The following is a 5663-nucleotide window of genomic DNA, read 5'->3' on the forward strand; positions in this document are numbered from 1 at the left end:
ACCATTCTAGCTGGTTTGCAATCTGTATGATTGCTCCTCCTGTCTTAGGGACTGCTTTTTTGGACACCAGATCTTTCCGCTGGAGATATCTTGAGTGGTTGGAGATGAAGTAATGAGATGAAAGTTACAAGACACGATGGCCAACATCTCCATTTGCTTTCTTTAGTAAGATTAATCGTTGATAATTATGGAAAGGAAGAGATTACAATGATGACATCTTTTATTTCTTTATTGCTCCCATTTGATTTCTGATGGCATGGATAAACAGAGGACTTTTGGATAGGAATAAAGAGGCAGAAAGAATATGTGATTTCATTGTGAATTTTTCTCCAGTAACATTGTAAATGCAATCTTATTTTTTCAGGCAATATTTTAATTGTTGGTAAAATAAAGATATTAAGTAAATATATGTTTATGTCATTTCAGTTTCCTTCCTTCCTTCCTTAATTGAGAAAAGATTCCTCAGTGTAACTCAGTCTGGATTCCTAATCCTCTTGTTTCATCTTCTGTAGGACGATGACTACTACAAAGAACTGGCCTTCAGTGTAGCCCAGGCTGTCTTTAGACTTTTAAACTTCTGTCACCCTAGTACTGAGAATTGTAACACACACACACACACACACACACACACACACACACACACACTTGTTGAAGTAATTTTTTTCATACAATATATTCTAATAAGTTTCCTCTTCCCTAACTCCTCTCATACCCTCCCCACCTCCTCATCTACCCAACTGCATGCCTTCTTTTCTCTCTTTTTAGAAAACAAAGAGGCAAACAAACAAAAAAGCCCTAAACAAATCAGAATTAAACAAACCAGAATTATCAAAACAAAAAACAAACAGAAAACAAGAAAAAGCACAAGAAACATGCAAATACACACACATATACACACATCATTAAAAACACAAAATCAGAAGTCATAGTATGCAAGCAGAAGACCAGTAAGACCAGAATCCAACAAAACAAACAAAAAGCTAAAGCACTGTGAGACAAAATGTCTACAAAATACCACTGAGTTCATTTTGTCTTGGCCATCTTCTGTGTTTGCTAGGACCTGCCTTTAAGTGTGGTTTCTATACCCAATGAGACTGCTGTTCTTTTAAAAGATTATTTTCTTTTGTTTTCATGTTTTACACCCTCTTTTCAAATCCTGTGTGCTCGTAAAGACCGAGCAGTCAGAAATTCCTGCTATCTGTAAGAGTCTTGACAACTCTGAAGGAAGAATGAGCAGTGGAAACATCCAGAGACAATCAGTGCTTACTTTTTCTCACTGAAAGTAGTATTTCGTGTGGAGCTAACGCGCGTGTTAGCTATGTGACTTGTTGGAACAAAACACCTGACAAAAGCCATCTTGGGAAGGAGGGGTTTAATTTGGCTCAGATTTTAAAGGTATGTGGCAGGACAGCATGGTAACAGGAACATGAGGTGACTGATCATATTATACCAGAGGTAGAAATCGGGGAGATGAATGTTAGTACTTAGTTTTGTTTCATTTTTTCAGTCCAGGACCCTAGCTCTTGGGCTTGGTACTTTGAACATGTCACGATGTCTCTTCCTAAATCAACCAAACTAGGTAATACCAGAGGCCTTACCCTAGGTGAATTTAGATGCAGCCCAGTTGCCAATCAACATTAAGGCTGTGAGGGTTAGGATAGGATGTTTTGATTTGTACTTGGAAAATCTCCTTCTTTTCAACTTGACAGGCTTCTCAAGAAAGACCCACTGAGTAGATTAACAATTTAGAGTGAATGAAAGAGTGCCCAGGAGATTGAAGTTAAAAGAGGAGAATGGAAGAGAGAGAAAATTCATTCATTCATTCATTCATTCAAAGTTTTCTCATCCAACCATTCATTTAGAAGTTACTGACATTGCTGTACGTTAGATAATGTGCTAGGCATCATGTAGAGCTACTCTGGTGAAGGACTTTCTGGTAAGGAGGAGGAAAAATAGCCTTTTGAGAGGAAAAGCTTTTTCTGTAAGTCTTGGAGCCACTCTGCTACTAAGGATGAACTGTCAGTCAAATCTGAAGAAGTGCAGAGGCAAAGGGATCCCAGAGTGAAACCCCTCAACAGTAATGAGGGGTGGCCTGCACTGCCTACTTCTCCCTTCATCAGGAATAGTGAGGAACCTCAGGAAGAAAGGCTGGTTGAAGAAAGGGGCCTGGAGAGTTCTAACGTGGATCTTCAAGTTGAACCATCACAGTATAAACTGCTCTTAACTTTATACCCATAAGATATTTACAGGAGGGTGGGAGAAAGTCAGGGTTAGCTTCTAATTAGAAACCATAGCCCAGCAGTGGCGGCACATGCCTTTAATCCTAGCACTTGGGAGGCAGAGACAGGCAGAACTCTAAGTTCGAAGCCAGTCTAGTCTATAGAGCGAGTTTCAGGACAGCCAGAGATACATGGAGAACATCTGTCTCTGAAACAAAATAAAACAAAACAAAAAAGAAGCCATAAAATGTCTAGGAATGAATTAAGACCAAGGCTGAGAAAAGTTCTAGTCTATATGTATTTTAGTTCTAGTCTAAATGTAGTTCTAGTAAACAAACAACAAAAAACTAGGCCTGGTTTAATAGTATTAATTCAACTCAAGCTTAAAAGAGAAAATTGTCCCTTGGATAACAAACCCTAGATTCTGTAGAATCAGGAAGTTTCTTCTCTGAAAGCTCTTGCATAAGGACTGTTTGAGGCTAGATGAGAGGTAACAGGTTCATAGCCCAAAGGAACACTGTGTCTCTGAGTTATCAAACACTGACTGCCCAGCCAGCCCTTTAGCAGGGATTTCCTGGAAAATCCCTGGCTCCTAATAAACTGTGGAGACATGTGAGTGGGAGCCTTCCTTTGGAAAGTTGTCTTGATGAGAAGAAAGCCAGTGATGACAGAACCCAGACATGTCCGTCCCTGAGTTGGCAGAAGAGAGATAATGTTGGTTGTGTTGACAGTTGACAGTCATAGCCAAGGACACGATGCCTTTGAGACGTTCCCTCTCAAGTTGGGCTTTTTCTTTTTGCCTGGTACACTTAGGGCTGGTGGTAGAAGTGATTGCCTGCCCTGCATTGATAACAAAGACACAGGGTCTACAGGATTCAAAACTTTGGCTGGTTCCCCTCTTGGCTAGTGAAATAAGTGATTCGCATAGACTGCTCCTGAGGGTTATTTGAAGCCAGTCTACACAGGTCTCAGGTTGCTATGAATCAGTACTTGTAAGGTTCCACAAGCAGTGAGGAACCAGAAATACTGGTTTTTGCCAGACTTGGAGGTTGAAGGACTTGTGTGACTAACTGTAACAGCAACTTCAGGCCCTCTTGGGCAGGAGGCGGGGTTTATAAATAAACAGAAGCAAACACAATTGACTCAACCTGAAGTTTGTGGCACTGGTTTGACAGAGTCGACCTACTTAGTTTAACAGTGCTACAAATGAATCGAGGTGGGCATTATGTATTTTAATAAAACAAAATAAAAAGCTGCCCAGTAATAGTAATCAGTGTATTAGATACTTAGAACATGTACTTTCGAAGTCTGTTTTAAAATAAACTTGTATTAGTTATGGAATTATTCTATCGCTTCCTAACCGTCAAAACTAAAATTCTTTTTAATTAAAAGTTTTTAGTCTTTGATAGTAACTACTCCCTCTCCTCCAGCAATAATGAGCTGTCAATATCCCCTCGGGAAGAGGTGATGCTTCATGAGCCCTTCTCCACCCACAGGGAAGATTGATGGGCCTTATCTTGTGCTGATCTTGTGCAAGTAACATAGCTGTTGGGAGTCCATGAGTGCAATGGCCATATCGTGTCCAGAAGACGGCAATTCACAGCATTCCTCTGCTTTCTCCAGCTCCTGCACTCTTCCCATTTCCTCCCCAAGCCTTGAAAAAGGTGGTGTAGCCGTTCTGTTTAGTGCTAAGCTCTCAGTCACTTATTCACAGCACCTTGAGCAGAGGGAAGCTTCTTGACCAGGGCTGAGAAAAGCTCTAGTCTGTAAGTATAAATGTAAATATTCAGGAGGTGGTTTGAAAATATGCCCATCATTAAAACAACAGTTGTAGATCCCTCCCTCCTATCCCCAGGGCCTGTGGCCTTCCCAGCCAGGGGCTTTTGACCAGATTTACAATTCTAGGTGTGTGTTTCCTCCTGTGAGTCTCAAATCTAGTCAGAAAGTGGCTGATTTCTCCCATAATAGACATACCTCCATGGCACCAGTGGCTACAGCTTGCATAACAGCTTGTAGCTTGCAGGGTTCATAGGTAAGAAATAATGCTGACGACTTTTCTCCCATAGCAGTCTTCCTAGCATCTTCCCCTACAATGAAAACTAGCCAGCCGGGAATGTTCTCTCTAAGAAAATCTCTCAAATTTCATTGAATTTATCTTCTAAAAAAAAAAGACAATGATTTAAATACATTTTTCACATTTCAAGCAAATACTCTTGGGGAGGATAAACAGATTGATAACTCTGGTGCCTGGTCTTGGCGTTGTTTACTTCCCAGACAGATAGAGCAGATAGGCTGTAATTTCATGCACAACACACAGATTCCTGGGATTAGGGATATAAAAGCCGGTCTGTGGGAGCAGAACTCTCTGGAGCCATGTGTTAGCACATGCCGGAGCATTAGGCACTCTGACAGTAGAGCTGACATCTACTTTCTGCCTTTCACTTCAGGGCAAAGAGAAGCATATGCTGTCAGAGACCCTTCCATTGTAAGCAAGAAAGGTAGAGGCAGGGGTGTCCATGACCATCAGCCACCAGGAGCTTGGAAGGCCCCAAATTAACCCCTGTAAGGCATTTAAATACTTCACTGTATTTAAATCAGAAATAAGCTCTTAAGCTTTTTGTCCCACCCCAGGCCCACCTCTCCCCTCCGTAGGGTAGGGTTGGTGATAGTACCTTTTCCTTTTGTGCTGTTCCCGTCTTTAGAACAGTTTCCGTAAAAATGAGCACTGCTATTCCCAGTCCACTTAACACTGAGAGTTTAGCTGGCCTCGTCATTTTAGAGTCTGAAGCAGTGAATATTCTGTACAACTCAGTCAAATGCCTAGCACTTGAGAACTAGAAATGGAGGATAAAGAAAACAGCTAAGATCCATATCCAAATCACGTATGTCTTTTCGCTTATAGTTACCTTCTTTGATTTCATATAACTGCCAACTACTGGGCATGCCATCCAGAGGCCTTACCATGACTCACTGAATTTCAGCTATGGGTCTGTGAAGTCTCAGCTCTCTCTCTCTCTCTCTTCCTTCCTTCCTCCCTCCCTCCCTCCCTCCCTCCCTCCCTCCTTCCTTCCCTCCTTCCTTCCCTCTCTCCCTCCCTCCCTTCCTCCCTCCCTCCCTCCCTCCCTCCCTCCCTCCATTCCTCTGTCTCTTTTAAATGTGTTTGCAAGGATGCGTGCATGTGGATGTACACAGAGGCCAGAAGACAGTATTGTATTCCTGTAACTGGACTTGGAGATGACTATGAGTTGCCGTGAGGATGCTGGAGATTGAGCCCAGGTTCCCTGCAAGACAGTGAGTGCTCTTAACTTCCAAGCCACCTCGCCAGCCCTGTTGTTGAAACTTAGCATGCACTATTGATTGTCTACAAACATTTCAGTAATAACGTGATAATCCTCATTTTTTAATTAGGAGTCTATAATGACACAGTCGTGAAAGTTAATGACG

At 41.8% G+C, this 5663-nt stretch overlaps 1 long non-coding RNA gene across 1 annotated transcript; it reads right to left on the reverse strand.

Moving 5' to 3' along the window:
- Window positions 1–211: 211 nt before the first annotated feature.
- Window positions 212–5237, reverse strand: LOC102547711 (uncharacterized). The gene is made up of 3 exons (XR_594412.4): window positions 4892–5237; window positions 4194–4377; window positions 212–3983 (listed from the first exon to the last, which is right to left on the reverse strand). It is a non-coding gene; the product is annotated as an uncharacterized LOC102547711 (long non-coding RNA).
- Between the last annotated feature and the right edge of the window lie 426 nt (window positions 5238–5663).

This window comes from Rattus norvegicus, chromosome 9, assembly GCF_036323735.1.
Source record: "Rattus norvegicus strain BN/NHsdMcwi chromosome 9, GRCr8, whole genome shotgun sequence".
Taxonomy (NCBI): domain Eukaryota; kingdom Metazoa; phylum Chordata; class Mammalia; order Rodentia; family Muridae; genus Rattus; species Rattus norvegicus.